At 34.8% G+C, this 9,171-nt stretch overlaps 1 non-coding gene across 1 annotated transcript; it reads right to left on the reverse strand.

Annotated features, from left to right (window-relative positions):
* Positions 1-2,308: 2,308 nt before the first annotated feature.
* LOC121214276 (small nucleolar RNA R71) lies at positions 2,309-2,412 on the reverse strand. Its single transcript, XR_005909860.1, has one exon. It is a non-coding gene; the product is annotated as a small nucleolar RNA R71 (small nucleolar RNA).
* Between the last annotated feature and the right edge of the window lie 6,759 nt (positions 2,413-9,171).

Below are 9,171 nucleotides of genomic sequence, written 5' to 3' on the forward strand. Positions count from 1 at the left end.
ACATGATATGAAATTGTGTGATATAAGATGTTGTTGGCGTGCGTGTAGTCATTCCAAAATACTTTCCTATTATATGGGTTCAGTACTTGATAATTCTGGGGTATGTAAAAAGGTGAGAAAGCGATCCTTTAGTATTGCCTCTGGTAAGGTAGGTATATTGCAAACCGGACATACAGATCACATGATAGGACACCAATGGGATGTGAAGGTTTAAGACCATGTGGGAGAAGCCCTATGGAATCCATTGATGTTGTCTATCGGGACAGTAAACACATAATTCTCTAGAAAGCCTTTGTGGTGAATTCTCTAGAAAGCCATTGTGGTGAATCCTCTCGAAAGCCTTTTTGGAGAATCCTCTGAAAATCCTTTATGGAGAATCCTCTAAAAAGCATTTTTGGCAAATCCTCTGGAAAGCCTTATGGTGAATCCTCTGGAAAGCCTTTGTGGCATGTTATCTGGGAAATTCGTGGAGTGAATTCTTTAATGATCAAGTGGTGAGATATTGGCCTGTCTTGTGTGAGATCTGGGTATACCTGTGAGGCATTTTTTGATAGTATTCTTGACAGGAGTAATCAATTGATGAATTTGCCTTAGTGATATGTTATGACAAGAACCTTATGTATTGGAATATAGGGTAGTCTAAGTGCCCACCAAGCTGGGAATTTCTTAGGTCTTGTATTAAAGTTCTCTAGGATTCTATTGCTTGAATTAAAATCTTGTATTCTTTTAAGCAAGTATGTTTGTCTAGATTTTTTCGATGATACGATGTAACTAGTGTTCTGATAATAATTGGGTCCTTCAAAGGAAACGATCAAGAGTAGTATTCATCGAATATCATTCTGAGAAGCGTATCTAACCACAATTGCAAATAAATTGTGCAATGGGATTTGAAGCATGGTGAAAAGTCTAAAATCTTCAAATTAAGTGAAATGGGTAAAAGATGGTTAGTGTAGATATTGGCGTATGGTTACTTGCCAACTAGGAAGTAGAAAAGTATCTGCCAATGTTTATAAGGAAATCCAAAAACCTTGAGTCGAAAGATTCTACAACCCCTTAAAAAGATAATATTGAATGAGACCCACTAAGTTCCTTTAAACTTACATGCAAATTTTGGTATGCATGTCTATGAATTGAACTAGAGCGTCAAAAGGGATCAAGCCAGGTATGTGCCATGGCGGTAATTGAGGGAAATATTATTCATACAAAGGGACATATAAAGAAACATGTTTTGCAAAGGAAAAATAATTGAAAATATTAGTTAAGTGTGAAACTATTGTAACACCCTATATTCAGATTCGATAAATAGGGTCGGGTATAGGGTGTTAAAATTTCATTTGTATTTGAGTTTTTGGTTTAGCTAATCTTCTGGAAGTTAAGTGAGAGATAGTCTTCCATGCATAATGCGCCAAACCTAGCTTAGTCCCTCAAGTAAGTTAAAGACTTTTGCATGGCGACTACTTTGGTATACTATTAAGAATAGAGTAAGAAAGACAGCTGGAAAGGAAATTAATGATTTCATTAATGATTTCATTAAAGAGTAAATGAGATTTCGTGAAAGAGTAAATGAGATTTAAATACAAGAAAAGAAGACAAATCCTTAGATTCCTCCCTCAGCTAGCTGGTCAGTTGGTTTGGTGGGGGCTTCTTCTGTATGGGGGTGTTCTCTAGGAACTTCTTCCAAATCGATTGAATATTCTAAGTCCTCGTCCTCTACATCAGGGTCAGTGGGGATGAAGAAGTTGGTTGATTGCTTCCATTCCCTCTGGAATTTTTCCTAGTCTTCTTCCTCAAGGTTATAGACATTGAATTCCAGGGATTTTGTGGAAACCTTCTGAAGGCAGTTGAAGTCCAGTTGGCATAGATTTAGAGAACCCCAAATAACTTGGGCCTGTAGGACCAAATTGGACCTTAACTTGGGCAAAGTCTTTGTCAGATTTTTCCTTGTGTCCTCTTAGGAATCTCTCAGAGCTTCTTCGTTGGATTGGCATAGATGTTCCAACTTCAATAATTGAAATTGTTCTTAGGATTTGAATTTCTCCTCCCAATAGGACTCTCTAGCCTTCAGCCAACTATTCTCCTCCTCTATCTCCTTGTACCTGACTAGTACATCCTTATACTTTACTTTCCAAGCTAAGAAATAGGAGTTACAAATTGATAATACTAAACTTAAATTATCGGTTGTTCCCCTTTTCTTTGATTGATAACACTTTTTATTGGATAGAATCGCAAGCATCAGGGTCTATCACGACATGGGACAAGCTCACTGGAAAGTTCTTTCAGAATTTTTTCCCTATTAGTAAAGTGGTCCAACTAAGAAGATAAATTAGTCTTTAGACAGATAGAAGGGGAAAGTTTTCATGAAGCTTGGGAACATTTTAAAACATTGATTCAGAAATGTCCGCACCACGGATTCCCTTAGGTGATATGAATGCAAGTGTTTTATAATGAGTTGGATGCGAATGCAAGATTCAGATTAGACGGAGTAGTAGGAGTAGCTCTTATGAACAAGACGTACGAGGATTTGTACGAAACCATTGAAAACATGGCTTTGAACTCCTATCAGTAGCCAATTGAACGATTTACATATGGCCAGAAAACGTCTACTGTAAAAGCTATTCAAGAGGATGACAAGTATCAATAGTTAGTACATAGACTTAACCGTATCGAATATGCAAACAATGCACTGTCTATGGGAGTAGGAGACAAACTGCTCTTCCACTACATCAACAATCCTGCTGAGGATGTGAATTATATCATAAATAGGGGTGGAAACCCTTATTCAAATACCTATAATCCCTGTTAGAAAGATTACTCGAATCTGAGATGGAGAGGAAATCGAGAAGGAGGTAATAGTTCGAATCAAGCTAAAAATACTAACTATCAACCTCTTGATTTGTAGAAGCCCCAGGACAAGGTCAACCCAAGTGACCATATTGCATGTGGTCAACATCTGGATAAGATCGAAGGAGAAATACAATCAATGAGAATGGATGTAAAGCAAGTGCAGTCTAAGTGCACCAACTCAACGAGAACATTGATGAGCATCAAATGAGTCATTTAATGAGCATGATGGGTGACATCAAAAGAAAAATTGGAATTGGTATTCACAACAAAACAGAAAAGAATCCTCAAAGGGAAGGTAAGGAGCACGTGAAAGCAATAGCGCTCTAACCAGGAAAAGTATTGAGTAGCCCTAAAAACCTTACTCTGGAGGTCAATATGAAGAATGTTTATGACCTTCAAGAGAAATCCCTAGAGCTAAAGATGAACCAGAGTTAGTGGAATAAATTGCACCAGCGGTTGAGCTAGAAAAAGAGATAACTAAAGATTCTGTTGTTGTAAAGATCACATTCTTTTCAAGGCTAGAAGAAAAAAAAAGTAGGATGAAGATGAGTTTTTAAGTTTTCTAAACTTGTTCAAAGCATTAAATATTAACTTGCCTTTAATTGAGTTAATTGAGAAAGTTCCTAAGTATGCCAAATTCTTAAAGGAAATTATATCTAGGCGTAGGAAAATTAAGGTAGGTGAATAAGTTAATCTAAGCGCTTCTTGTAGCGTTATTATTTCAAGACAAATTTCCCAAAAATTGAAAAACCAGGGAAGCTTCATTATTACAATAGTGATATGAAGCATTCATTTTAATAGAGCTCTATGTGACTTAAGAGCTAGGATTAATTTGATGCCTTTACTAATTTTTGAAAAACTCAGTTAGGGGATCTCAAAACTACTCAGATAATACTACATTTGGCTGATAGGTCTTCAATACATTCGAAAGAGGTATTAGAAGATGTGTTAGTCAAAGTGCACAGCTTTATTATTCTAGTAGATTTTGTGGTTCTTGACCTTAAAGAAGATCGAGAGATACCAATCTTATTAGTTAGACCTTTTCTACCCACTTTTAGGTCCAATTTAGAAAAAAATGAATTAACCATGAAAATTAATTATGAGATTGAAATCTTTAAATGTGGTCATCAACTAAGTGAGGAAAGTAGAAGGAAGTTAGAAATCTTTAAATGTGATCATCAACTAAGTGAGGAAAGTAGAAGTTAGAAATCTTTAAATGTGGTCATCAAGTAAGTGAGGAAAGTAGAAGGAATTTAGGGGAACATTGCAAAGAATTATTTAGTTCTAATACTCCCAATTCAAGGGATATACTTCCTTTTATGCATATAGAACGAATAAACAGGTTTAAGGAAAACGACAAGTGGGAAAAGGTGGAATGGTATGACAGACGATGAACTAATACTGACAGAACAGAAGAATTGTCCATCTGTGAATTGATAATACTATCGGATGAATCCGATAGTATAACTTAAATTATTTGAATTGATGCTAAACTTTTGTAAATTATTGTATATTTAAATAACTGTTTAGTATAGATTTTAATTATCATTTACTTTGCATATTATAGAAATCGTAGCACTCTAGCAAAATGAAATTTCGAGTAAGATAAAGCCAGTGCCACAACACAAGAATTATGTGTTGCAACACCAAAGGAAATTTTAACAAAATTGAGAAAATTCTTTAGATGTAGCGACATAGACTTTAAGTTTCATGTCACCAAAACCAGTATACTAAAAAGTCCAAAAATCTAGAGTGTGTTGCAACATTGAACCTAATGTGGTGACAGCAATTTTATGCTGGGTTGACCCGACCCATTTGCGCAACCCGATGGCTTAAGCCCCACTATACCTTATTAGTTAAACATCTTTTAACCCCAAATTTCCCAAAACCTTCCAAAATCTTAAACCTTAAAACTCATTATTCCCCTTTTTCTCTTAGATTTTCTTGGAAAAATTTCTTATTTTAGTTTTACTCGGTGTAGGAACAACAAAAACATCTCAAGGAGCGATTAATAAACAATCATGACAAGGAATCCAATGATTAATACGAGGTTAAGAGTTCCTAACTCAACTTTTACTATTCCTCTAAATTTATCTTCTTGATATTTCATTAGTTAGTATAACTAAACATCATGCCTCGTACGAAAGCTAGACGGACTAATGAACTGGAACCATTGACAGTCCCAAACCCCTCTAATTTTCTGAATCCGAATAGTGAAAAATATTTTATTGAACTTCAAGGGAAAACTTTTATCCAAGAGAGGGGATTTGACCCGTCAATGATTCTTTGCACGGAAATATGACCCTTGGTTAGGTATCATCGATGGGAACGTTTATGGATGATCCTAAAAGACACCGTTGTGGTCCCTATTGTTCAAGAATTTTATGCATCTTTAAAGGACCAAGAGTCTAGAAACATCGAGGGTCATATGTGGGAAATGGTACCTATGAGAGGGAAAGAAGTGTGAGTAACCCCTCAAATAATAACACCAATTCACTAATTACTATATTTATTCACATATTAGGTAAGTTCATCGATAAAATACGCAATTTGTAACACCCCTAACTCGTATTATTTGCTGGAATACAAAGCAATACCAGACCAATAGAATAGTAAACCATTCAAATGATACATAAATGCAAACATAATTAAATTTAATTCAACTACATTCATAATGTCCCTTAATCGAGCCCTTAAGACCCAAAAAATACTATAGAAACAATCCGGGACTAAATCGAAAACATTTGGAAATTTTAGGAAAAAATTGAAAATTTTGTACTGCAGGGGTCACACGGCCTTGTAGCCAGGCCGTGTGACTCACATGGCTGAGACACACACACGTGTCTCAGGCCATGTGGACATTCAAAATAAGGACAACGGCCGTGTCCCAACCCGTGTCCATGCCCATGTAACGCACTGACTTGGGTCACATGACCAAGCCACACACTCATGTGACAGGCCGTGTACCCCTCGAAATGACCTCAGACGCGCATGTGTCAAGCCATGTAACTGCCTAACTTCCATGCCTTGAACCTACAAAGGACAGAAGGCCGTGCCGTATGGCCGTGTGTCACACATGACAGAGACACACGCCCATGTCTCAGGCCGTGTGGCCTCAAAATGAACCTTCAAATAGAAGCTTTCCATTTTAAGTTTTCTTAGACCTTAAGAAACTTGAATACTAACCAAAATAACAATTCAAAATGACATTTATTGAGTCAAAAACACATCAAAACCAACCTAATATGTGCCTAACCAATGTACCCTCATTGGTACCACAAGTATATAAAATTTTACAACAAAATAAACCTTGATTCAATTTTTCAATTCACTCAAGCAATACCTAATCAAAATACCTATCAAAGGTACCACAATCACAACAATTCAATTATATATATACCTTACAAACTAGCATATCAATTATACCTCATTCTCATATAATATGTAAGTTGATTATTTGCACGAAATATCATTCATAACATTTACATAAGCCAAACATTAACCAAAATCGCACAAAAGCCTATACATGCCATATAATCCCAATTAAAATGTTTCAAAAATTACCGAGATAAGCTAGATAGTATGACTTGAGTGCCGATCCTATTGTCTAACCTTTTGAGAATCTACAATGACATTAAACAACACAAGTAAGCTTAATGAAGCTTAGTAAGTTCCACGAGTTAAACGCTAAATCATACTGAACTAACTATAATACTTCAAAGAATAATAGTAATCCAAGAGAACTCCCTGTCATTCACAACTTTAATAAATAAATTCATCCATGTTTAGACTAATATGAAATAAATAACATACCTCTCAAATTCATTAATAGATTACCTTACCAAAATTTGTCATTCAAAGAACAACTTACGAGTAAGAGTATATCGTCAACAGAAGCTCGTGAAAGCTGAACAGAACCTCATAAGAGTTGATCCTCCCAAATCACGGCAAATAGAAAGTAAAACGCGAGATTTTGCAAAAAATACTGAACCCTAGTTTACTTGGGTAATATGCCAATATCTCCCACTAATACCATCTTCAATCCAAACCCCCGTCATACACCAAACACGAATGTACTCAAATCCCATGTATAATCCAAACCGAGTATTAAAATCGATAATATAATTCCAACAATAATACATTTCTAACATTAGAACATATATAATATCAATCATCAATTTATACGAATGTTAAATTTTAACCGTACGAAATTACCTGGACTAAATTCTAGTCATTGTAGAGGTTTAAGGATTATTCCACTATTTTTCCTTTTCCATAAGTATCTACGATATTTTGATCTAAAATCTAAAATTCTTCATTTATTAGCACATATTTCATTTCTAAACCATTTTACAATTAATACCCTTTTACTTTTCAAAATTTACATAATTGCCCCAAAATTTTACCATTTTTGCAATTTAGTCTTTTAACTCGCATTTCATCAAATTAACCAATTTTCTCAAGTTAATATTTTATCCACATATACTAGGCCCTCCAATAGCCCCTAATAAACATCAAATTCACTATCCAACCCTAATATTTTGACATTGTCACAATTTAATCCTAAAAATAAAAATCTAACAAAAATCTCTTTACAAATTCATCAAATAACATAATCAAAGTTTGAAATACATGGTATTCATAAAAAATATTCAATATTCATCAACAGAAATTTCTAAATTTTTTCACAGAATCAAAAACAGAAATACAGGTTAGTTGGACCTAATTGCAACGATCTCAAAAACATAAAAATTACAAGAATCGGGATTAAAATGGACTTATATGCAAGCTTTTTAATGCTAGCTCAAGCTTCTGCTCACCCTAGCTATGGCTTTCGGCCATTGAAGAAGAAAATGAAAGTGACTTTTGTTTCTTTCATTAATTAAATTTGTTTTAATTTAATTTAATTTACAAATTTACCATTATAATTACTTTATATTGTCATTTTCCTTTATTTAACCGTCCAACTAATTTATTTGGGACTAATTGTTATATTGGTCCCTCCTCATATGGTTTATAAACTTTTTAATCATTCAGTTAAATTAATTACTAACTTTTGTACATTTTTCAATTTAATACTTTTTCTTTAATTAATTATCTAAACGTTAATATTTCTAAACCAAATTTTAATATGAATATAATGACTCCATAAATATTCTAAAAATAATATTTACGAACCAATACGGCAAAAAATTGTGGTCCTGAAACCACTGTTCTGTCACCACTGAAAATCGGGTTGTTACAACTCTCCCCTTAGGAAATTTCGTCCTCGAAATTGTTACCTGAAAATAGATTTGGATACTATAATTTCATTGATTCCTCGATTTCCCAGGTAGCTTGTTTGAACCATGACGATGCCACAAGACTTTTACTAACGGGACTCGTTTATTTCGTAGTTTTTTTACTTCTCGAGCTAAAATTCTCATTGGTTCTTCCGAATACGTCAAATCGGCTGTAACTCAATCTCACTATAAGGAATCATATGCGAAGGATCATATTTGTACCGTCTCAGCATCGATACATGGAACACATTATGAATTTTCTTGAGTTCAGAGGGTAAAGCTACTCTATAAGCTACAGGGCCGATTCTTTCAACAATCTCGTACGGTCCTATAAATCTCGAACTCAGCTTTCCATTCTTGCTGAAACGCAGTGCTTTCTTCCACGGAGAAACTTTCAAGAATACTCGATCGGCAACTGCAGATCCTATATCTTTTCTTTTCAGATCCACATAAGATTTCTGATGATCAAATGCAGCTTTCAAACTATCCCGAATAATTCGAACTTTGCCTTCTGTTTCTTGAATCAAATAAACTCCCACCATTTTGGATTCACTCAACTCAAACCAATACAATGGTGTTTTAAATTTTCTCCCGCAAAAAGCTTCAAACGGTTCTATTTTTATACTGGATTGATAACTGTTATTATAAGCAAATTCAGCTAATGGTAGGTACTATTCCCAGCTACCTTCAAATTCTAGTATACAACATCTCAACATATCTTTCAAAATCTAAATCACCCGTTCTGATTGCCCATCAGTTTGAGGATGAAACGTCGTGCTTAGTGCCTAAAGCCTCGTGAATTTTGCTCCAAAATTTTGATGTAAATCTTAGATCTCGATCCCAAATAATAGATGTCGGAACTTCGGGCAATCTCACAATCTCAGATATATATAGCTCCACTAATCTCTCAAGTGAAAAAATATGTTCTGACTGGAATAAAATGTGTTGATTTAGTCAATCTGTCAACAATCACCTAGATCAAATCTTTCTTTCTCAGAGTTACAGGTAAACCAGATACGAAATCCATCGTGACTCGCTCCCACTT

Source organism: Gossypium hirsutum, chromosome D01, assembly GCF_007990345.1.
Source record: "Gossypium hirsutum isolate 1008001.06 chromosome D01, Gossypium_hirsutum_v2.1, whole genome shotgun sequence".
NCBI lineage: Eukaryota > Viridiplantae > Streptophyta > Magnoliopsida > Malvales > Malvaceae > Gossypium > Gossypium hirsutum.